The sequence below is a fragment of the Colletes gigas genome, unplaced genomic scaffold (assembly GCF_013123115.1).
Source record: "Colletes gigas isolate AHSC1104 unplaced genomic scaffold, ASM1312311v1 Colletes_gigas_Sc00023, whole genome shotgun sequence".
NCBI lineage: Eukaryota > Metazoa > Arthropoda > Insecta > Hymenoptera > Colletidae > Colletes > Colletes gigas.
Genome location: NW_025106652.1, coordinates 2073015 through 2097968, shown reverse-complemented (window position 1 = coordinate 2097968; position 24954 = coordinate 2073015). Strand labels below are relative to the sequence as shown.

Genomic DNA, 24954 nt, shown 5'->3' with positions numbered 1-24954 from the left:
GTCGAGTAACCTCCATCGACGAAGGGAAATGTCTTTGGGTGGCGCGCGGCCTCGAAGGACCCTGCGGGGACGCTTGAAAAATGTCCGTTCTGCACGTTTCAACGGGGTAAACTAAACTAACAAGTTCGTAGACACTGTTCTTTCGAAAGCAGTCAGATATTATGTCTACCGTATTACAAAAAACTTCTCGAAACAAATCTTCCACAACTTGAGGGGTTGGAAATTATTAAAAATTTATAATAAAATGAAATTTTTTTCGTTGTCGAGGTCGAAAGTAAGTTAACACTGAGATTCTTCTTCGTTTGCAGGCCCAGGATGTCGAGAATAAGCTGAACGACGGTAGGCTGAAATTACTTTCCACCATTAGAATGAATAATCAAGCACAATTTTAATTTTTATATTCAAATGTTTTGGCTATTAATTGCCTCTGACCATTTTCGGTAATGTACAAGTTCGTTACTGTTTTTTAACAGACTTAAATGTCTGGGTAACAATTGTTAAAATTACTGTGTATTAAATAAAATTGATCACATAATTATACAACAAGAAACAAACTTACATAAATTTAAAAGTATAGAATAAATTAATAAAGAGGATACACAAAGATGTATTGAAAATTATTTTGATGCACCTATCAATGTAGTTCAATAGTCGAGATGTTTAAACAAAATAATTAACTACCCTAATGGTAATCGATCTTCCATAATAACATTCAACATTTACCAAGAATTTAGAATTCATTTTGACAACCAATTAGATTTTGCAATTATATGAAATTAAATATTAGAATGTAGATCACGAAGACTAATATGAAGACGATAATTTCGAATGGTAACATAGATGGCGCTCAATACTAAAAATCTGGCGTCGACAGCGCGAGAGGATTATTTAAAGTCCAGTAAAGCTTTTCGTGTAGCGAGGTTTCGACTCGAAAAACGAATTTGTAGGAAGCCTTCGAAGATCGAGTATCGCGCGCAGGAATAGAAACCGAAAGAGTGGTGAACCATGTTTTTTCCACCCTGGTTGAAAATTCGTGTCGCGACGACGCGTTCTCTGTTCCCCGCCATAGTTTTGTCTCCGTTCCTCCGCAAAGATTTACGAGCCGAAAAACCATCGCGCTAAGAAACGAGGATTCTTCAACGTCGGGGGTAATTAAGTTTCGCGAGAATTTCGATAACGAACGGAGGCTCGAAGTCGTTAAACTTCGAAGAGTTCGCCAGTCGGTTAATTCGCGACACTCGAATTTAGATTGTACTCGTTGAATAATAACCGGAAACTTGCTCGAGCTTCCGGATTTTCTCTTCTATTCCATGGAGGTGTCTTACGTGCTAAAGGAAGTTTAAAACAATAATATTATGTAACTTTAACTCTGCTAGTACTATTTAAAAAGTTTATCTAGTATGTAGAATTATTTCAGATACAATTAGACCCCAATACAACATAGGAATCGAAAAAAATTTAAACAAATATAATATATGTTCAAGTTTTATACAAACAAAAATATTAATTCATTATTCGGGATGTACAAAGTATTACTCAGTTTATAGCCGACTTTTTCCCAGTGTTCAGACAATTTCTAGAATATTTTCAACATCCACCATTTCCAACCCCATTGATGTACGATTTAAAAGAAAAATAATTTGAGATTCAATCTTGACCAGAAGTTCAAACAAACTTACAGTCGACTTTCCCCTGTGTTCAAACACTTCCTAAAATATTTCCAACGTCCATAATTTGCAACCCAATCGATGGACAATTTAAAAAAAAGTAATTTAAGGTTCAGCATTGGCCAGAGCCATTTAAATAAACTAAACCGTCAGGTGGTTCTGAAACGTATAATCCGTCACTGGTTCCAGGACCCCGTTGGGATAACGCTAACTTCTTTCGATGGGAACGAAGTTTTCGATCCCCTTCTCGGTGCTGTCGTTACTCCATTTGATCGTAATCACTCGATCCGATACGGTCGACTTATCCTCCCCCTCCCCCGCTCGTCCTGCGCTCAATTCCATATTCCGCTTTCGTCCGTAAATCTTCGAACTTGTTTGAAAGCTCCCCGTACACAGACAGCCCCGGAGAGCACGCCAAAGTTTTCGACGCGCGAAGCTCAAAGGAACAAAAATAAACGTCGAAATAATTCTGGCCGCGCGATCTCCGGGGGGGCTTTCGAATAAAGTTTTTAATATACGAGCTCTCGCACGTTCAAAGCCCCCAAAAACGTTTCTATTCATTCACGGTCGACCCTTTGTTCTTACCCTCCCTCGGCTACTGTTTCCATTTTTTCCACTCTCATCCCCTCTTTTGGCGCCGCTGGTGTGTTTCTCCTCGTCACAGCGAGCGTAAAAACCCCTGGAAATCGTTTTCCTCCGGCGTTTAATAGACGATTCCCGAACAGAGACGACCCTTCGACCCCTTCGACCCCTTCGACCACCGAAAGACATTTCCTTTCCTCACGAGGGCAACCGAACCGAGGCTAATCCACGATATCGTTCGTACTTCATTAAGGGCCATTTCCAGCGGGGCGAAGCGATCCGTGATTTATCGACTCCATCCACTTTATTCGACCAGTTTCTCCCACCCGACTTTCTGCGAGTTATTCGAACGAATTCGGTTGCGAACGTAGCAGAGAATTTGTAGAAATCGTGTTTTATCGGCGGTGATAACTCTTCGAATGAAAATGATGAGCCTCGCCCATACGACTTGTCGATGCAAACTCAACTTTCGCCAATTCAAAAATTGAACTATGTCAGTTTTATTTATAATAATTGTGCGGGCAGTGACCACTTAAACAATCTGAGCAAGCACGTTTACTTGAAAATAAATCGTAACACGTAGGTTGTAAGAATATTCTTTTATGAAAAATAAATAGTTCTTGAGATTCTAAGTATTTCTTACCGAATAATTCCACGCGACATCGCTATCATTAAGCTAATAAACATAATTGACATATACGGTAGATCCGTGTTACAACTCATAGTGATAAAAATAATTTCGAAAAGTTTAGAAAAATACGGTAAATAAACATCATGGTTATGTAATTGTAAATCCACTTTACCGAAGTCAACTATAATTATTTTCTACGCGAAACAATTCGAATCCCAAACATTTGACATGGTACCGATTAACAAAATTATTTCAAAATTGATATTACTTTTGTCGAACAATTTGCAATGGGATATTGTATTTGGTTGAATAACAGAGATTGGTTTTGTGGAATTAGGTTTGTCGGAGAATTTACCCCGGAACGTCTGTTCTTTCGTCCACGAAGTGGGTGGCGCTGACACACATCCACGATTCCCGTTCCGTCAACTTCATTTTCCGCATAATTATTTCGAACGCTGGCCGTATCGATACAGAACCGCCGCTGGAGAAACAATAACGTCCGAGTATCGTTATCGTGCCGCTATAATTGATAATTAAACACAATACACCGCGTGCAGCCGGCTGCCGCGTCCTGGCGATACGCGGGCTCGAATATTATTTCTAGCCCAATTAGTGTTATTCTGTCGTTGTAAAATTAATTAATAGTGCTATCGAGCAGAGGTGGCTCCGAAATTGCGTCGGGGTACAATCGAAGGCTTAGTTGTTCCTGGGTAACTACGGTTGAAAATTTCACATTGATTGCTACGGTGACAAAAATGACTTCCAGCTGCATACTGGTTCGTTTCAGAATATTCTATTTCGTTTCCCGTAAGCATGTAATCGATGAGCGAAATTGGGTTACTCGCGGTTTCGCGGGAAGCTTCCGTTTTATTTATACCTTTCGGTATCTGATTTTTACTCCGTCGAGTCTCGTAAATTCTTTTCCTTAAAGAAGTTGCTTGCTCTGCCGTGTCACGTCATGCATATATCTGACGGAGAACGTAGTAGGAATTGAAAGACTATGAGTTGAATGACACGTCTGAACTGGTTAAAATGTAAATATATTCTGAATCTTTTATAGTTACAAAGGAATTATAATTGATAGAAACTTACGTAATAAAAAGGAATATATCATATTTGGTGAGACATTATATTTAAACGAAAACAACGCTTCGTGGAAATTATAAACAGAAATAACGAGATAACTGATTAACTTTTAATTTAATTATAATAATCTTAGAATTTGATACTTTGTATCGGGCTGCAGAGAATATCCCAGAAAGAAAATAAAGTCATCGATCTTGCGTCAGACATTCAACAATTAAGCAACATTTATCTTTGTCTCGTGAACGAGTAATGTACGATTCTTTGCACGTTTCTCCGCGTCGAGCATTCAGCAGGAGTACCTCTTGACTTTCAAAAAACCGCGCCAAAAAGAACAACCACGTGGTACTTGTTCGCCATTACGGCCAGTTGGACATTCACTGACGTTTAACAAGCTTTTTCGTTTAGAAACGTAAAAATAATAGCACAATGGTTCCTTGCTACGTTCACTCACGGTTTCTTATTATATTTTAATTAAATACTTTGAACACTTATCCTTTAAGCAGTTGTAATCTGTTAAAAAAATAGTTCTTCAAATATACTTCCGACAACAATGTTTAATATTTCATTTACAATTTAGAATTTATATATAGGTACCATTTTTATCTATTTCTATTTTAAAACAAAATTTTTGTATCTCCAAACATTTTATTAAACAGTCTTCCATCAGACAGTTATTCGAGTAACCTTATATTGCTTTAATACAAAATCTGTTTACCTTTAATTCGTTATTATTTTTATCCAATAACATAAGAATTAAGAATTAAATTATGAATAAGAATTAAAGACAGTAGAGGTGTCGAAGGAGTGCAAAATTCTACAAACAATTCTAGTCGAATTTAACGAAGAATCTTGCCTAGTTTCGCATATTCCCACGACGAGGAGTAAATGATCGCGCGTGTGTCTTTAAAGCGGAATGAAGCTAATTTGTTGCGAAGGCCGACCAACCCGTCCGTCGTTCGTCTGAATTTGCGGCGTCATCTCGCGATGTCTCGTGACGCACGGTGTCGTTCAAACGACTAAACACTCCCCCCGGAGCTTTCCTTCATTTTTCAGCTGTCGTCGAATCCACTCCGACGAACGACTTCTCCGAAGAGAGAGACAGCTTCGCTTTCTTTCCGCGAAATGACTCGCAACGCTCCGCGAACTGCCTTCTCGCGTGCACCGAACAATTTCTTGCCCCGAGTTGGAGAAATTTCCTAACGAGTCTCGTTCGCCCAGCGACTGACTAATACTTCTAATTTGTTTCCCTCGGTTAGCCGTCGAGCGGCTTTTCGCGCGTCGATGAATGGTAATCGCAAAATCGATCATGGTCGCCCGTCTACGCGTTCGATAAAGATGCTACGAACTAAATTTTATGCTAGAAATAGATAACTATTTATTTACGATGTTTATTCGAACTGTCACAACTTTGCTTCTTTACTGAAAAATATTTTGAATATTATTTCAAGGTAACATCTTTATTATAGTAGGACGATTTGGTTTCTGAAATGGTGTTCAACAGAAATTAAAATGAGGAACAATATTATAGCATTATAAATTTGGTACTTTGTTAACGACTGTCGAATTCTGTCGTCTAACCATTTATTTCCAACGTAGAATTTGTTCTAGCGAGGGTGGGTGTTCCAAACAGTTTGGAGATTATATTTCCGCCGTGTTACGAAACACGTATCCCATCGAATTAGTCTCTGTCGACGAGGCACTTTTCCTCCGAAGCTATGACTAATTTTCACGGATAATAGACTCTCTTTAGACGCGATACAAATCATCAGCGTCCGACAGAGATCAGTTAGCATCCGTCGAGGAGCCGCTGGTGGCCTCTGGGCGCAATAACTTAATTACCAGCGGCCGGGATCACCGATCAATCCGGGGCAACTCGATACATTAGCCGCGATCGGTTTCCCTAACGAAGCAATAAGCACCGGAGCGGGCGTAACTCGAGGCGATTCGTCGATTAGTATCACTCCTGGAGTGGCAAAGGATGTCTTGGTACCTCGTGCTTGGTCACGATTTTTGCGATTCTCGCCTTCCTGGTTCTGAAGCATCGCGGATTTATTTATTTTATAACGGGAGTTTGAAATGTCTGTAGCTAAATAAAAAATGTATAACCCTCGTACTCGAGTAAAACTAGGAATAGATATTTTTTTAGGAGCCATCTTTATTTAATCTGAAAATAATCTCGCATTCTATGTTTACAAAATAAAAAACCAACAATATTGTAATTAACAGAAAACTGTTATGTAATGTAGAAAAGATCCAATGAAGAATACACATCATTTTTAACGATTCAGGACCGAAAAATGTTGAGGGATTGATAAATATTTTATTAAACTTAACATTTATTACGAGGCAAAAACTCTGATTTTAAACAATAGTAAATTACATAAATTAAAATTTGTTTCAAGACTTAATTTCGTCCTCTAAAATTCATGAATCCTACTCAAATTTATTTTCTTCGACGTTTCAATTTGAGAATTAATTTCCGTTCCATAGATGTATGAAAAAAATTATTTTACAAATAAATCCAAAATTCGTATTGGTTACTCGTGAGTATAAAATTTGTCCAAGAATGGATTCTAGCCATCGAGGGCGCGTCGCGAGGCGGAAGGGAGGACGAAGGAGCCGAGGTCGACGCAGTAGTCACCTCGTCTCTAGATGAAATGATTAAGAGTGATTCACAGCCCACTCGGGACAGATGGCGGTTGCTCTCCTAATGAGTTGTATGTAATTAATGGCTTGGGTATGCGTGTGTACGCGATGCGAGTCGCTCGGAAGCCTGGCGAGCCGAGACCGTGCGGAAATCTCGCGCCTCGTTCGGGATAAGGAGAACCAGTACCGATGTGCACGGTCAACTATTAATAATTGGAAGGATCGCGCGTATCACGACGCTTAACTACCGTGAAGCGCTACCTTTGCGGATTAATGGATACACGCGATCGCGGAAGTATGCGCCCTGCGTCGTTCTTCGATGCTCTTTTTGCATCTGTTCGTCGAACGTCGTTAAAGATGCTCAGTTTTTTCCCCAGCGAGGCTGGTCTCTCTACGCACGAGGCTATGGTTTATATATGGCGTGTCTCCGAGTGCGTGGGAAGCGCCGCGAGGATAAGTTCGGTATCGGAGGATGATAAAACGTCCCGCACTCGCGTTCAACCAGAAGACTCGCGCGAATTTTTATTTGAATTACAGATAATCAGCGACACGAACGTACGGCGATTTATTCGAGTTTTGTAATTAAAATTTTAACAAACGATACGTGATATGATATTCTGAGTTTAACTTTTTATTAAACCTCTGAAATTTGCTAGTAGATTTATGGTCGATCAAAGATAAAATAAAAGTGCAAGAATTATAATGTAGAGAAGGGATAGTTTTCACTCCTCGATTATGGATGTCAATAGTCAAAGATTCGTGACTCGTGTATGTCAGTCCTCCACATTTGTGTCAACTTTCGTTAAATTGGGGGTATATATTATTACTGACACAACGCTATAGTCTGACATCAAAACAAACACTTCTAACAGCTGCTCCTATCATTACAATAAACGGTGACATGTGTAGCGATCGTGATAAATGCGAACACCTTGTGTACACGGTTTATTATGGCCTCTTGGATGATTAGGTGTTCCTTGGATTTACTGGTAATCTTGTTCCACATCTATATCTTGATACCCAACTATATCCGTTCGTGTTAAAAATTGCCACGAGATAAGATCTATAGTATACTGCAATCTCTCGAGGATAATATGATTTCAGAACAATATTTTTCATTTAAAAAATTTATTCATGATAGCTAAAAATAATTTAATATTATTTGATTAATTCCAGATACGTTTACTTTCTGTTCTTTCTAATTGTTTTTCAATGTAAATTAATAGAGAATGAGGATGCAAAACATGTTCACTGGATGTGAATATAAATAACCGAGGTCGAATAAAGCCTTTGTCATGCACGCAGACCAAGAAATCAAGAAATTAGATTGGCTGTAACTACGTCATACTCTACCAAATTACGTGGATGTAAAGTAATCCTAGTTTCGACGAGGTCTTACGCCGTCTTCCTTTCAGCAACGAGCTTCATGCAAACTCAGGATCGTTTTACATCCACGTAATTTAGTAGAGGATGATATAGTCATATACAATTTAATGTCTTGACTTTTTGATTTTCTTGTAAGATACACATTATTCAACTCCTAGTTATTATTGGACTTTCTTAGATCCTCGTGTTCTATTAACTCCTAAGTTTCAGATTTTCTCGCTATCTTTGTTTGCATCTTATCAAGATTATATTTAATAATAATCTGAAAGTCAATGTCTTAACCAAGACCTGAACAAATTGCACTGTTTAAAATCTCAATATTAAGGAAAGAAGTAAATGTATACAAATTGTATAATTGTTGATCTCTTTAGGGCACAAATTATGTACATTAATAAATGACTAACAGCTTTATTATCCTGAAATTTACGAGGCCAAACGATGGATTTCTTTGGGGGACATTCTTTGTACACAGTTCCTTGCAGAAGTTTCCACGTGTCATGAACCTCTTTATATAGTAATTCATCGTGTCTTTTATTCTAATATGGTGTTTCTAAGGCACATATGGCCATGTATGATACGCTGCTTCGACAAATTTTACAAGAATAGGAAACATAGGAAGTAGAATCTATAATTTTCATCTACAAATTCTTAATCTTCCAACAGAAAAATAAATCTTGTTTTTATATACTTTTTACTATTTTCCTTTCCTATTTCAAAGTCAAATATGGATGACACAATCACTCTTCCTTTACAAGGTTGGAATTTTTATTTTATTTTCTTATAACAGTTGAAACTAAACATTGAACTCTTTGATCAAAACTGGTTATATTGGCGGGTACATTAAAAAGTGTGTTTTACAAAAATTAAAATTCTTATTTATATCACTATAACCATCAGATTCAACATAAGCGACTAGAAAAGTAGTATACAGGGTGTGTTCGGCCACCCCTGGGAAAAATTTTAATGGGTGATTCCAGAAGCCAAAATAAGTTGAAGATCAAGAATACCAATTTGTTGATTGAAGTTTCGTTACAAAATTATTAACAAAATTATTAATAACATTTGTCCACCAACACGAATTTTTTTTTCGAAAGTGCGTGGAATTTCGGGGGTATGTTTATTCGCCAAAAATGATTGTAATTAACCCCCGCAGTCAAAAATATTTTTTCCAGAGCGATTTGAAATATTTTTTTCACCGAAAAATTTTCCGGTCGGTATGAAACGTTAATAACTTTTTAATGAAGCTTCAATCAACAAATTGGTATTCTTAATTTTCGTCTCATTTTCGCCTCTAGGATCTCCCATTAAAATTTTTTCCCCGAGGTGGTCGAACACTCTGTATATGAAACGTCGAAATAATTTTTTAGTTCAAAGGATTAAGAATCGTTGGTCCGTTCCATGGTCCCCGATGATTTTGGGAAATTGGCGCAAAAGCGCAGCTGCAAAGGCGCATTATCTTGCGGCGTTCGCGGACCGAACCAGCGACAATCGAATGTATAATTAATTCGAAACGCGAGGCGCGGCCGTGCTTAATGAACCCAGAGGTCAACGCGGTGCACTCTCTCGAAAATCAATTTTGACGCATCGTTGCTCCGTCGGTCCGAGCACACCACGTGTGCAACGGGTGCAGGAGGAGGGAGAAAGTGGGAGGGGGTGGTTTTTCATTTTCACCCACGACCCTCAAACGCTGCCCCGACCGCTCCCCGAAATATTTTCCATCGCTTCGATGGTACCGCGGAACTTCGGCCCGCGAGTCTTTGATCTTTCCATCGCAAATTACTTGCTCTCCCGAATACGGACCATTCCCATCTTCGCTGGGCCACGCTCGAACTATGCTCGTATTTCGCAACGCAAAGTCTTTTGCTCCCGACTTCGATGCCGGATGCCTGATTATTTTCTACGCTGCTTTTGGAATAGCTCAACGATTTTAATAAAACGGACGAGCTCGGTCTTTAATCCTTTACGGGATTCAAACATTCTCCATATTTCGTTTCAGCCATTTCCGTTCGTACCTCGTAGGATATTTCAAAATTATGGGACGAAACGAGGAATACAAATTTCGGATTGAATAAGAAATTGAAAAGTTCTTTGCAATTTTACAAACCGAGCCTTCGTTCTCGAGATATGGTGAAGTTTGCTTCCAGGTACGCGTCATTTTGATCTCCGGTCAGTTGATCGCGCGCCGCCATTTGCACGGCCCGCGCACGGAGATTTAGAGTTTGCTTAAATTAGTTACTCAAGGTAATATTCAGTTCCTGAACAGTGTTAGACGAATAGAGACACATCGACATACCCTTTTCGTACTATGTGCGTACTTGGAATCGATCAATGCAATGTGTGCGGAAAACGCCCATGGGCATCCACTGCGTGCGTAAAATAAACGTGACTATTAGATTCCCGCACACGGCATATCGAACCTTATAATCTCGTTATGAAAAGGGTTAAAACGCTACATAGAATTTTTCTCTTAATGAAGCACGCCCATCGAACGCGGTTATTGGCTCCTAAGCGTGTCTAGACTCAGTATCGACAATTAATAACCATTGATTCGACGCGTATCGGTCGCTTTATCTCCCGTACGGATACAGAGACGATCCCAGCAATTGGTTACTCTTGTCTGCAGCGAACCGTCGCGTCGAAAGGCTTAAAATGCATATCCCGTCGCTCTCAAACGTTCCATCGAACCACTCGTCGCCATATTCCTCTCGTGCATTCACGGGACGGATCCGTCGTTCTCCATAAAGCTCGTCAATTCCGCGTCTGCATCGTTGTTTCGGTCCGTGAATCACGAGTTCCCGCCGGCAGTCGGAAAACTCGCGAGCCACGTAATTGACGTATAAAGTGTCTTGGTACTGGAGTATCCAAGAACGACGACGACGAGCTGGTTCGCGCACCCCGGAGCGTATAAAAGCGAAACGAAGTCGAGTCGACGCGGGAACGAGCAGAAGAAGCGACGGTGGCGAGAGGAGGAGTAGCCCAACCTCTAACCATAATCTAGCATTATGTCGAGTGGTCTCTACGGTCGCAAGAAGCGGTTGGAAACGAGTTTGTTCGTTTCGGCGGATTATCCTGCCTCCGCGTCTCGGGGTCTGTACAAAGAGCGCGAGCATATTTTCACGGTTGAAATTCACGTTCGAATCCACGGGGCGACGTTACGCCGGCTTACAGACGTGTATTCGTTTAATCTATTCAACGACCGGGAACCGTAAACGACGCAAACCGATGGAACAGCGAGAGAGACGCTTTAAAAGAAAAGGAAAACCAAACGGTTGAAAAATCGAAGAGTCGGATTCTTCGATCCCGGGGACAGTTCCTTCTCTTCTCGTGTCTTTCTGTCGGAGTTGGATTAAATTTTGTTGTAAAAGAGCGGTTGTTTTAACGTCAGAATGAATATTTTTCATTTTTAACCCTTAAATGGGGCAACTTTATTGGGGATAGGTGTTTATTTTTAACGAAGAGATGATTATTTTAGCGGTACTAAAAATATTTTTCATCATAACCCTTAAATGGTGCAGCTTGTATTGGAGTGGATGAGTATTTTATTTTCTGCAAACAATAATCTTATGTTATAAGGGTTTTATGCACTGAAAAAACAAAGATTTCAATGTAAATAGAATTCGCAGTTTTCAAGTCGCTTTTATTTTATTTATAATTTTGTGTTCTAGTATAGTTATATAAGAAGTCAGTACTTTTTATTTTTAAAAGCTTGAACGTATACGTATATTATATAAATTCGTTGAAAAATTGAACGAAGAATAATATGCAATTAAATTTAACACGTAAATTAGCAAAGAAACTAAGATTCCACCCTCCGGAGTTTCAGCAAACTTTGTTCACGAGTGACAAATAAAAACTGTAGATTCATCCGTAAATTAGAGTTCACTTTTTACCATTGGCGTCCAGAGGAACGAGTGAAATCCAGTTTACGAACGAATCTAAAATTTTTATTCGTTATTCATGAATAAAATTTGTCCCGACTCTGCGGACCAAAGTCGTCCGGGGGCTGCTCAGATTCTTGCGTCGCAAAGAGTTAATAAATTCCCAAACGGAGATCGGTTCGTAGGGTTTCCTGACCCGAGTACGTGTGCCCACAGCTGTCAGTCGCAAATAACTGCCGCTCCCCTCGGTGTGGCTTCGGCCGAGCGTGGCCCGTCATGGCCATCTCCCGCCATTTCACGAATATCGAATTCCTTCGGGCAATTTTTGAATGATATTTGATAGCAGGGAATTCGTACGAGTGCTCGCCGGGTATTCCACACGCGGATGTATGAGCTCCCTCGAATAAGTTGCCCGTTTCCACGGAATATTACGAGCACCGCGGTTATAAACGATCCTCGACGAAGACGCTAAAAAACGTGATTGAGTTTCATACGGTAGCTGACGATCGAGATTGTGTTACCTTCCTTCATTCCTGTTCTGAACCGATACGTTTCAAATACGAAGGAAATCTAGTTTCGATGCGTTTCGACGCTGCCTCGTTCGATTCTGTTGCGTTACAGAGAATCCTAGAACTCGTATAGGGCTGAATTCGATCGAAGCACATTTCTAAAACGCGACATTTGACGGTTTAACAGGTCAAAACGAACCAGTGACAACTTTGAGAGATATTATGAGCTAAATTTTTAGACTACGTTTTATACCTGAAAGAACCAAATGAGTTATTATATGGCAGAAACTTAAAATGAAATTACCATCTCGTGTGTTTTGGAAATTCAGGAAAATTTCTTTTTGCGCATTATTAGTTATAATAACGAAATAAGAATTTTCTGGATTTTTATCGTCATCGAATTTCATTGTTTTTGGATGTGCACTATTTCTACAATACTATTTTATTAATGTAACGTAATTTTATGCTTATCTAGACACTGGAGAGCAATTTATGAAACCATACTGAAATGAAACTCTAGAGGGACTCATTGCAATATTTCACGAATTGTATTCTACAGTTAAAATATTCTAGAAAGAAATTATTTCTGTGTTATTTATACATCGTGAACTTAAACTGAAAAATGAGTGGTTGCTACTGCAAGATTAGTGGATGGTCCATTTAAGAAAATATCCATGCGTTAATGTTGTAAGATTTTCTCAGCGAACTTTGCACGGATTATTTTTTTCTCGGGTTCCCATTCAGTGACATCATGCAATAACGTGTTAAATTAAATCACGTGTCTTCTTTTTCTTACGATCAATTCCGTTCTAATTTCTTTTTACTTTTCGTAGCCGACGTTGCACGGCAACCAAGGCAACTCACGCTCGCCCGCTTACACTTGCGCATACATAAATTTTAAACATTAAATAATTTTGCATTCTCCTTTATATTATGTATGCACATAATTTAATGTGAATCTGATAGTAGAAGTGTGATATTTTATGTTCTTTAAGCAAAAATATAACTTGTGATCAGGGTTGAATTATGGTTTCTGTGGCCCGGGGCTGAGGAACGATTAGAGGTTCCCTTGATAAGGAAAGTAAAGATGTCCAGATTTGTAAATAATTTTAGAAGAGATAGCATTAGCTTTAAAAATGTCGATAACGCTACAAATTTGTAAAATAAGAAATAAAGATTATAAATGTATTCTTTTACAAGGAGATTGAACAATTTTTTTGAACGTTTCATCCGTTAAAATGAAAGTTCATTTTTCGAGCAAACTTTAAAACAAAATAGTATCAAACCGAATTTATCTTCAAATTGTATTATCCTTTCTTTTACTTTAGTATTTAAGATAATTTTTATTGTATAATTTCGAACGTTACATTATCGCAAATTATTTTCTCTTTTCTAGAATTTATATTTCTCCTGAAGAGGTCTGCAATCAACGGCCAAAACGTTGAGGTAAATAAATTTATTCTCATGTAATTAAAGTTAGCTCTTTACGCCCATATAAAATCCACCCTTCGTGTGATCAAGTTACTAGAATATTTAGAGCAAGGAATGTAACGTAATATAAAGACTAATTAACGTCCAAATTTCTAATTATATGACGTGGGTAATACGTCAAAAGAAACCATGAAAATATAATAATACTCCTTGTATAACACGATAAATAATTTGATACCTAAGAAATTCTTTGTTGGGCGAATTCGTGTTATACGAAATTAAGAAATATTATAAAATACAGAGTTAGGTTCATTATCAATATTAACAAATTTTTCCTTTCTTGCAAAATATTATTGTTCTAACTTTCTTTACAGTATCCTAACTTCTGTGTTCTGCTTCTTCTGTTGTTCCCTTTTTTTTTAACAAACTGTATAAATTTCGAAGATAATGACAAAAGGTATTAATTATTTCGAAGAACATGTATTGTCTGACTGTTATAATATTTATAACAAATATTTCTTTATAATATTGGCTTAATACTGAGGAACCCTTGAAACAAATATTATATTTTGGTAGTTTGTATTGACTGATTATACATGTCTTGTACAATGTTTTAATAATTAGCATGAATCGAATAGTGAAAAAGTGTTTGGTGTTTTGCGACCTTTCAGTTGCGTTTGTCAATATTGTGGTCTTAAGAAACATTCGAAACTTCTCCCATTTAAAACGTAAGCGTCCCCCAAACAACACGGATTGCAGCGCACGTTCATTTGAAGCGGACTCTCAACCGAACCGCTTAACGCACTTCCAAGAGCACGCCCTAAAGCAGGGAAAGTGCCCTTAAGGGTACGTGCCTCGGTCGGAGATAGCCGATTCGTCATGCCTCTATCGTAAACATGTGCACCCGATAAAGCTGTCGTCCAACAGGCAACTAGAGAAACCACTTCTCACGACTCCAGCCATCCGCAGAATTCATGAACAGAATTCACAATATTCCCTCGATTCTAATATCTCAGTGGAATGTAAAAGTGAAAACGTAACTGTCACATCGAGAAACTAATAAATAATTTGACTACGTACCTGGTCTGGGTTAGCTTCATTAATTTTAAACGTCTCGATCCCGAGTTTGAAGATGATTTTTGTCATTAAATTTTCCTCGTTTAAACATCAGGTTTACAATTTATAATTAAGTCATAAGTTTCAATATCAACTTTTTTTGTTCTATCGTGTTAGTCTTATTAAATAGAGGCTGACAGACCTTAATTACATTAAATAATCACTGTCAGTCACGTCAATGAACATTTAATAGAATTATTACTACAAAAATTATTCGAATAACATACTGACAGGTAGTAATATTTATAAATAGTCCAGTAACGCATATGAAAGGTACACTAACTTTACAGGCGTGCAGTTTCGGAACTGCTTGAGTTTTCTCCATAATCAAGTAACTGTTAGAAGCGGCAAAGCTTCCTCTTCAAAATGGCTTTCGGTTTTTGCCGATCCGACTTTTCGTTTTGGAGATATCGTAATTTAAATAAAGGGGTAATTTTTCAATTCAACTATCTCCGTCTCCGTTTAACGCGCCCGACCTCACTTTCCCTCGCACGTAAGCGACGTAACGTCTACTATTTACTACGATCACGTGCGGTCAATGACCTTGCCAAGGCAGTAATGAAAGTTCATTGCCTCGCGAAGTAAACAAATGCTTCGAACCCTTATATATCCGGAACTAACTACGCGATCGACTTGAACGAAAATCGTTATATCTCCGGAACTAATTACGCTATCGTCATGAATGAACACTCATTTTAAAGTATGTTTCATCCTCTATCTGATGAATATGTAAACTATTATTATTTGTGCTGTCTTCTATGTTTATTTTGCAATCTACTTCGACACTAGGTAGAGGAAAAGCATATATGGAATGTTGGTAATTTTAAATACTGAAGTGTCTTGAAAAGTACTAACATTGTATAATCTATCTTCCTCCCTGATCTGCATACTACCTCTCGACTTCTCTCTGCTGACCCGATTAACAGGATTTGCACGCCAGCTAATGAATATACAACAAGGCTTGAATTCTCTGCTATTAAAATTTCCTCATTCAAAAATCAGGTTTACAAATTATAATTAAATTATAAGTCCGAGTATCAATTCTATTTTGTTCTGCGCGTATTTCTATATTATATATTGTTTATCTATGAGCACTGTTCTCTATCTCAGCCGTAAAAATGTCATTATATTTTCTCATATACACTAATGAGTTTTTACCCATATAATAAATAAATAATTGTGGCCATAAATACTGGTTTCTACAATTTTCGTGTTTATTCAATGTACTTTTCATATGTTTTAATGACGAATATGTACTGTAACTATAAACTAATTAAAATCTGGTTTACATCCCATTACCATTTTTCAAAAATGTCGCATTAAAATATTTAAAAAATTAATATTCTCTTTTCTCAGGAAATTTCTTTTAGATATTTTATTTTCTATTTTAACAAGAGAACACAAATCTTAAGGATCGAGAACGTATATTACACTAACATTTTATAGATGTACTTAATGTTCTATTACATCATTTTCATCGGAAAATAAAAATGATTCGTCTCATAGAGAATTAAATGAAATAGCTCCGAATAATTTCGATATCAGACAATTCTGTTCGGTTTTTAAATTTTATTTCAACAAGAGGACCCAAATCTTAAAGATCGAGAACGTTTATTAACACTCTGTTACATCATTCTCATCGAAAAATAAATATGCTTCGTCTCGCAGAGGGTCAAAATAAAATAGCTCCGTATATTTTTGATCAATCGAGGCGAATTTTCCATATTGGCCGGAGTGTTATCGTGGACGTGGACAAAAACAACCGAGGCTTTCCCTCCCCGCGATTAGTTGCGTCGCGACGTGGACAATGACACGCGTGGTCCGCTCGAAACTCGCGACAGAAAGAGAGGAGACGCGTAGGGGTGGAACGGGAGCAACGAGTGGTCCTTCACCCTCCTTTTTTTTTAGCGCGTGAATTTTAAACTAAGGCCGGACGCGTAAACGGGAAAGCCTCGCCTTTGAACGAGGGCGACGGCGAGCGTTTTTCGCCCCCAAGAAAAACGAGCGCGGAAAACGTTTCCCTGGCGAGATCCGTGTCCGGCCGTGCAGCCGTTGCATAAATATGAGGGAGCTGCGCGAGGAACCGGAGCACGCGGCGACATGAAAATGCGATGAAGGCTTCGCCGATGACAGAGAAGCGAGAGGATCCTCTCCCCGCACAACCGCGAGAAAAAGGGAATGCGGGAACCCTGAACTCGAATTTTTCATCTCCCTGGTACGCGCGGCCTGGGACTCCGCAAATTTTGTCGCGCGATGCGAAAAATTGAAGCTCGTCGACCGAGAAACCTTACTTTCCCCAGGAATTTTACGAAAATTTTAGCCGATTCTGAACGATAATCGCTCAACGATCGAGAAGAAGCAGAAAAAAAGGGGGATGGAAAGTCGATACAAGGAGGATAGACTTCATTTTTAATGGAACACTTGTTTATTGTGGATACAGTGATTCCGAAATAGGACAATATTAACGCTAGATTCGTTGCACATATTTTTATTGTAATTCGTTGTGTAATCAGTTGTATTGAAATGCAGTTTTCTGTATATCCATATCATTACCATAAATTATTAACAAATCCATGGACATTTGGTCAATTCTTACGTGGGTTTGAATATTAGGTACAGAAATCTATACATTTTTATTTAAGTAATATTTATTACACCTGCTGGATATTTGAAATCTTTTCACGATTTCCTATTGGAATATTAGTTCTTCGACATCGTCCGTGCTGGTCTCGTTTGATTCAGCGAACGAGAGCAGTATGTACAGTAAAATGAAAACATATGAAGTGCTCCAGACATCTGGAAATGAATTCTGACCCACTGTGCTGAACTTTCAGCCCCATTTCCTGGTTCCTTCTTTCTCCGTTCGCGAAACGATTATCTGTCGGGGGAAATTAACCCACATTCTTGTCAATTTCTATCCATGTCTTAATACTTGCACGGCTATCGTTAAAAAAGGTCTTTTTGGACCCATATCTTACACCTTACAATATGTATATATTTAGACTTCTAACTAAATAATCTAGAATATTTGTTTTACCCACTTGTTAGAAGACACAATAATTCAAATTTTGCCCTAAATATTTTTGAGTTTTATTAAGAGGATATACATATACGTTATTAAACCCTTCCTCTTAAAATATCAATGAAACATAAACAGTCACAGAGTGCATAATACCAAAAATATTAACATTTTGGAGAATGGGGGAAAAGAATGAATGAAATGTAAGTGTTATCTGGGTCGAAATAGACCCATAGTACTGAAATATTTCAAGCATTCGATAATCTTAAAAATAAATTTATTGTAGATTAGTTTACAATTTTCTAAAACTAATATGTTGCCAACATAAACATAGAACTCCCATTTTAATCGCCATTCTAGATTGCTATTAAGATCCTTTCGATTTTAAAATGCGATCTAAAGACTCCAGGCGTGAAATACTGCTCCCCACTAACAAACGCGTCCAAGCACACTTTTAACACGTATAGCTTGAAGATTCGCAAGATAAAATTGAAATTCTTTGTAAATACATAATTTTCCAAGAGGAATGCAATCGAATCATTTTTGCGAACGAATTCGAGCACCGAATGCGCGTCGCCGCCGCAGTCTCCGAACAATCGAACCGTGGCTCGCTTCGTGTTCGCGAACAATTACGGCGTATAAAATCTAGGATTGTGGTTCACGGCGAGGATCGTTGCATAAATATGAGGGCGCCGGGCGAGAAGCGGAACACCCGAAGACATGAAAATGCAATGAAGACACGACACGGCGCGGCGCGAAAATAAAGGAGAGAACCCGGGGAGAAGTAACCTCGTACTCGTTGTCTCGCGACGAAGAAGGAAGCTCCGCGAGAATTTTGGCGAGACGTATTCGTAGACGGTGGTCGCGGCGTCCCAGAAACAACGGAGACGCCGGATCAACGAAGAAAGAAACTGATGAACGGAAAAGACATCGAGCGAAAAGAACGAACAAACGGACCGCTGTCCGACCGGCGCGAAATTATTTTAATTTCACGGGTCCGCGTTCAATGACCGTTTCTTCGCGAGCTATTCTTCTCGTAATTGCAGTTTTAATCTGTCCGGGCAGACCGGAAAACCCAGTTACTTCACCGTTGCTGCGTCATTCGGTCTTCTTCCGAGCCTTTCTTCTCGGACGGATTTTTCTTCGCGAGTAGAAAACGTCGCGAGACCGCTCACCCCTCTCTCTCGCCAACCCACCCCACCCACTGAGTAATCGACGAACGTCCAATAGGGAAATTGCTTCCGGGCCGGGGGATCAATTACGAACTATCTCTCGAATCTTCAAAGTCCTCTGGACCGAAATTTCTTTCGTTCCCCCGTTCGCGAAATCGCTGCGCCCGTTTCCGCCGATTGTGCTCCAAAATCCCGTCTCTATGGGATTCTCGAGGTCTCCCGTTTTGCGAGAAAACAATTTTCGTGCGAGTCTTCGCTGGTCATTCGCGAATTTTAATATCGTTGGAAAAGCTGGTCGTCGCTGGTAGAATAGTAAAGTGTAACATGGTATTTTTGGCTTTAAATAATTTATGTATAGTGTAAAAGTGAGGATATTAAATTTTATACGGGAACGTGTTTTAATTTTTAAATATTTCAGCGATTGGTTATGAATAATTCTATTTTCCTCGAGTTTCCGTAACCCAAAATTAAATCGCAGTAGTTGTACCCTTATTTTCCTCGCAAATAATTACTTTTCCACGATCGTTGCAATTTTAAAGAATACGTAAAATCTTCAGGATGTCGAAATATCTCGGAACGTTCAAGTGTTAAGAAATACTTAACATTCGGAGAATATCAAGAAACAAGAGCCAGGCAAATGCAATCATCGGTTCCGACGACTTTCATTTACAAGAGACCCCGCGGAGGTCTCGTAGGTCGTAGGTGAATCGCGGTTTCTTTCTCGGTCCGTGGTTGGTTCGTAGTGCAGCGTCGCGTGAAAGGGACGGTGAAAAGAGGCACGACTGGAGTCGGTCGACCAAAAGAAAAAATGTTTCTCGAAACGCTCGAAAAAAATCCCCTTCTGCCAGGGGGCAACCCCGTCGTCCCGGACCGTGCAAATCGCTAAATGGGGAAATATCATTTTCTCGCTCAAATATTTGAGCATCCCCCCTCTTTGCTCCGAGCACCGGGCGCCGCCCTTTCGCTACGGCGCGTTTCGACCTTCCTGCCTTTTTTTCGGAGCGCTGCACGCGTGCTGCATCAACGAAGATTGTGCGAGCCGCGGAGAGGAGAGGAAAGTGCGGAGCAAAAGTATGACAGAGACAGAGAACAGGGAGGAGGATAGAGAGCGAGAGGAAGAGAGATTGGGCCTGCACTTTAGCCCGATTAAATAGTACGGTCCTGGACGGGTAGCTGGTAATTACGCAAAGTGGTCGGTGGTCCCTGGTTACTTCGCGTTTTCCGGCCTCTGCTTCCACTTTCCATCTCCTTCCCTCTCCCCCCAGTGCCCCTACTTGCTTCCTCTTACCTAGTCCTCGTGATTTCGCGCCGAGGAAAAACGAAATTTACAAGTTTCGTCTCTATTTCTCGAGCGGGCGCCGTCCCTCCGTTAGGGCACCCAGAGCTCGTTTGCATGGAACAATTGATAGTTGATAACCTATCGAGTCGTACGATATTATGAAAAAGGTATTATTTCTCAAAGAAAGATTTTTCCTGAGAATTTTAACTAATATTGGATATAAGAATGGATATAAAATAAAATTGCGTACGATATAAATTACGTTTCACAGGAGAGATCTGTACTTCATTTTGTATATTATGTCTCTTTTTTTATAAATTACTATTAATATCTTTTAGTCAAAATTTTTGTATCGATAACAACGACGATTGAATTTTAAACAGAATCTGAATATATTTCATATCGTAATTACTCGCTTTATTATTATACAAAGTTATACATGGGAGTCGCATGGTGACAGCCGAAGCGTTTGGACGTGTTATAAATTCCGTGCGTATCGTGAATGCGAGTGCCATCGCGAGTATTTCAAGTGAAGTTTCTCATTCGTTTAGCAGTGCATTAAGTGCAAATCAGTATCATCCGTACACGGGAGCGTGCAAGCTCCTGTGGTCATTCTCTCATAAGCATCTCGGTGCAACCTTTTCACCGAAATGTTCTCTGCAAAGAACACCCCCAATGTACAGCAACGTCGAAGCTACACCAACGTCCTCCAAAGTGACAGTTTCCCGAAGAAAGAACAAGCAATCGTAATTGAAGCCAAAGAGGGAATACAGATAAGGGATTACGTCCAAGCCTTGGGAAAACTAACCAGCCCAAGCAACATTCGATTTATATCTAGAATTTCTAATGGCAGAATTTGTGTATTCCTCGCTACCAAAGAAACCGCGGATAACATCACAGGTAAATACAATCATATTAAAATCGACAACACAGATCTCTATCTGAGACCGCTCATCAACAAATACCAACGCATCATACTTTCAAATGTTTACCCAACGATTCCACATGCAACAATAGAAGAATGTTTCGACGAGCTGGAAATCAAAAGAGAATCGGCCGTTTCCTTCCTAAGAGCTGGCATAACAGAAGAAGGCTACGCACACATACTTAGCTTCCGTCGGCAGGTGTACATACGCCCAGAAGACGTACACAAGGTACCAGAATCTATGAAAATAGAACACGATCAAACAACATACTGGGTGTACCCTTCTACCGAAGCAGTAAAATGTTTCATATGTAAGCAAGAAGGACATGTCGCCAAAAATTGTAAAAATAACGAAGACCGCCCAATGTGCAACGACACATCGAAAGGAACCCCCTCCGCCACTACTAAAGAAACGACTAAGATTGTTCCCCATACCAGCAACGCAAACGTCTCCCATGAACCAACAAGGGAAACGCAAAACAGAACAATGGAAAACATGGAAATACCACAAAACATAGAAATAACACAAAATTTGGAAATGGTACAAAACATGGAAACAGACCAAACTCCTTCGTCATTAAAACGTACCCGTGAGGAAATGACTGACACTTCTAGCAGCACCACCAACGATATGATGAAGGAGCCAGTTCGTAAACCGCCAAAGAAAAAAACTATCAATTCGGACCCCACGATCAAAAATCTAGATGCTATGCTAGATCCCATAAAACATATGCTGGATGAACCAGGTAAATTGTTAAACTACAATCAGCTTAAAAACTTCATAGAAAAAGCACAAGGATACACTGGTACCAAGGAGACAGCCACAGAATTTGTAGAGGATACCAACACCCTAGCATCCTTTATGCATGAACTATACCCTCACTTAAAAGACAGGAGTATTAAAAACCGTTTTACTAGGATCACTAGAAAACTACTGAAACCTCCACAATTCAACATGTCAACAGATTCCCCAATTCCTTCATCCGAAGATGAGACTATGATTGAGCCACAGACCTTACCCCCCACATTTAACCCACCTCCAAATTAAATATCTCCACTTCCTGAGAGCAACCCATGTTAAACAAAATTTTACAGTGGAACGTAAACAGTCTAAATACACGATTCGAATTCCTTCAAAAACTAATCCACGATCACCAGCCAAATATACTATGTTTACAAGAAACAAATTTTAAAGAAAATAAATGCATCAGTATCAAAGGTTATAATGTTACATTTAAAAATAGACCGGAGGCTTTAGTTGCAAGTGGTGGAGTCGCAATATATATAAAAGAAAACATATACTACTCCGAAATATTACTCAAATCCAATCTGGAAGCAGTTGCAGCCTCAGTTACGCTACTGGGAAAGAAAATATCTATCTGTAATGTGTACATCCCGAACAACTATCAACTGCAGGAAGCGGAACTAATCACCCTTATGCAACAACTCCCTAAACCTTTTATACTGTTAGGAGATCTGAATAGCCACAACCTGCTGTGGGGGTCAACATACACAAATACCAGAGGCAAAATTATAGAAAATGTGATAACCAAATCCGACCTCGTACTACTAAACTCCACCGAACCAACCCATTTTAACCTAACAAACGGCTCCTACAGCTCAATCGATCTGACCTTCTGCAGTCCTTCCCTCTATGACACCATAGAATTTTCAGCTTCTCAGGATTTGTATAACAGCGATCATTTTCCTCTATTTATCGAGTTAATAGGAAGAAATACAAACAACCTCATAATCACTCCCAGATGGAAATTTAAAAAAGCGGATTGGTCAAACTACCGTAAAACAATAGAACAGAACGCTCCATTATTGGAATTTCCTAACAATGACAACTGCAAACGAATCAACGAGCTACTGGAAGAATTCGAAAAGCTAATTATTAACGCAGCCTCACATTCCGTACCCAAAACTTCCAATAGCAAATGTAACAAAAGTCTTTCCTGGTGGAACCAAGAATGTGATAACGTAATAAGAAACAAACAACATGCCTTCAACGTTTACAAGAAGCATAAGACTGACGCAAATCTTAGTGAATTCAAATTTAGAAGAGCAATAGCAAGGAAAACCCTGAAACAAGCCAAAAGAAATTCGTGGATGGATTACATATCTTCGCTAAATAGCAGAACAACAAGTGAAGAAATGTGGAGTAAGTTAAAGAAAATAAGCGGTCAAAAATCCTACTCTGAAATCACTTCCATTAATGCACCAACCGGTTCCATCACAACTGATTCCAAAGAAATAGCCAACATATTAGCAACCACATTTGCTATGAACTCTAGCAATATAAATTTCGATCCAAACTTCCTCAACGCTAAAATTCAGGCTGAAAAATCTCTGTGGCATGACGCCAGTGCAGATAACAACAATTTGAATACCAAAATAGTATTGGTTGAACTCCAATCGGCGATTAAAACACTAAAAAATTCCAGTCCAGGACCCGATAATATACCAAATATCTTTTTACAACAAATGCCAAGGTCAGGAGTGGAATATCTCTTACAACTTTTTAACTGCATATGGCTTAATAACGTGTTCCCTGATAGTTGGCATGAAGCAATAGTTGTTCCCATATTGAAACCAGGCAAAAATAAATCCCACGCTGACAGCTACAGACCCATTGCTCTAACGTGCTGCCTATGCAAATTATTAGAAAAAATTTTAAATAAAAGGCTGCGATGGTACTTAGAGAAGAACAACCTACTGGCGGAAAACCAAAACGGTTTTAGGCAGTATCGATCAACAATCGACAGTCTCGCCATGTTGGACTCAAACATATGCGACGCTTTCCTTAAAAAACAGCACCTAATCACAGTTTGCCTAGATATCGAAAAAGCATATGATATGGTATGGAGACACCGGATTCTACAAAAATTACAGAAACTAAACGTCAAGGGAAATATGCTTCAATTCATTAGCAACTTTATCAGAAACAGATCAATTTATGTCCGAGTAAACGGTCACCTCTCGAATAAAACCATAATCGAAAACGGAGTACCACAAGGCTCAGTAATAAGTGTAACATTATTCCTAGTAACAATAAATGAAATTACAAATATTTTCACCAAACCAGTCAAGCATGTTTTATTTGCGGATGACTGTACAATTTATATCACCGGGAAAGATATCAAAACTAGCCAACAAATTTTGCAAGACAATCTGGACAGACTCCAAAACTTTGGATCACTAACTGGCTTTAAATTCTCCAAGAACAAAACTATGGTAACTATTTTCTCAAGTAGCAGAAAGGATAAAAATTACCAACTCCAATTGTATCTCGGGCGACACCAACTAAAAACAACAGACACCTCCAAAATTCTTGGACTGGTTTTCGATAAAAAACACACATGGATTCCATTCCTTAAGAACCTAAAAACCGAATGTACCCGGAAATTAAATATCATAAAAACCATAGCATCAAAAAGCTGGGGAGCTGAATTCCATATTCTGATCAAAACATACAAAGCTCTAATTCTCTCTAAAATCGACTACGGCTCAATTGTCTATGACTCGGCAAAACCGCACCTTCTTAAAATAATGTCACCTATCCATAATGCGGGAGCCAGAATTGCATCCGGAGCATTCAGGACCAGCCCAGTCGTCGCATTACTA

The 24954-nt window shown here is 39.1% G+C and overlaps 1 protein-coding gene across 5 annotated transcripts in view; it reads left to right on the top strand.

The window, feature by feature from the left end:
- The window catches only part of LOC122401259 (latrophilin Cirl-like), a 544259-nt gene that overhangs the window by 64609 nt on the left and 454696 nt on the right, over window positions 1-24954 (top strand). For all 5 annotated transcript variants that reach the window (XM_043403286.1, XM_043403287.1, XM_043403284.1 and 2 more), the window contains exon 2: window positions 13782-13831. The gene's annotated coding sequence lies outside the window, so the exon portion shown is untranslated. The remainder of the gene's footprint in view (window positions 1-13781; window positions 13832-24954) is intronic.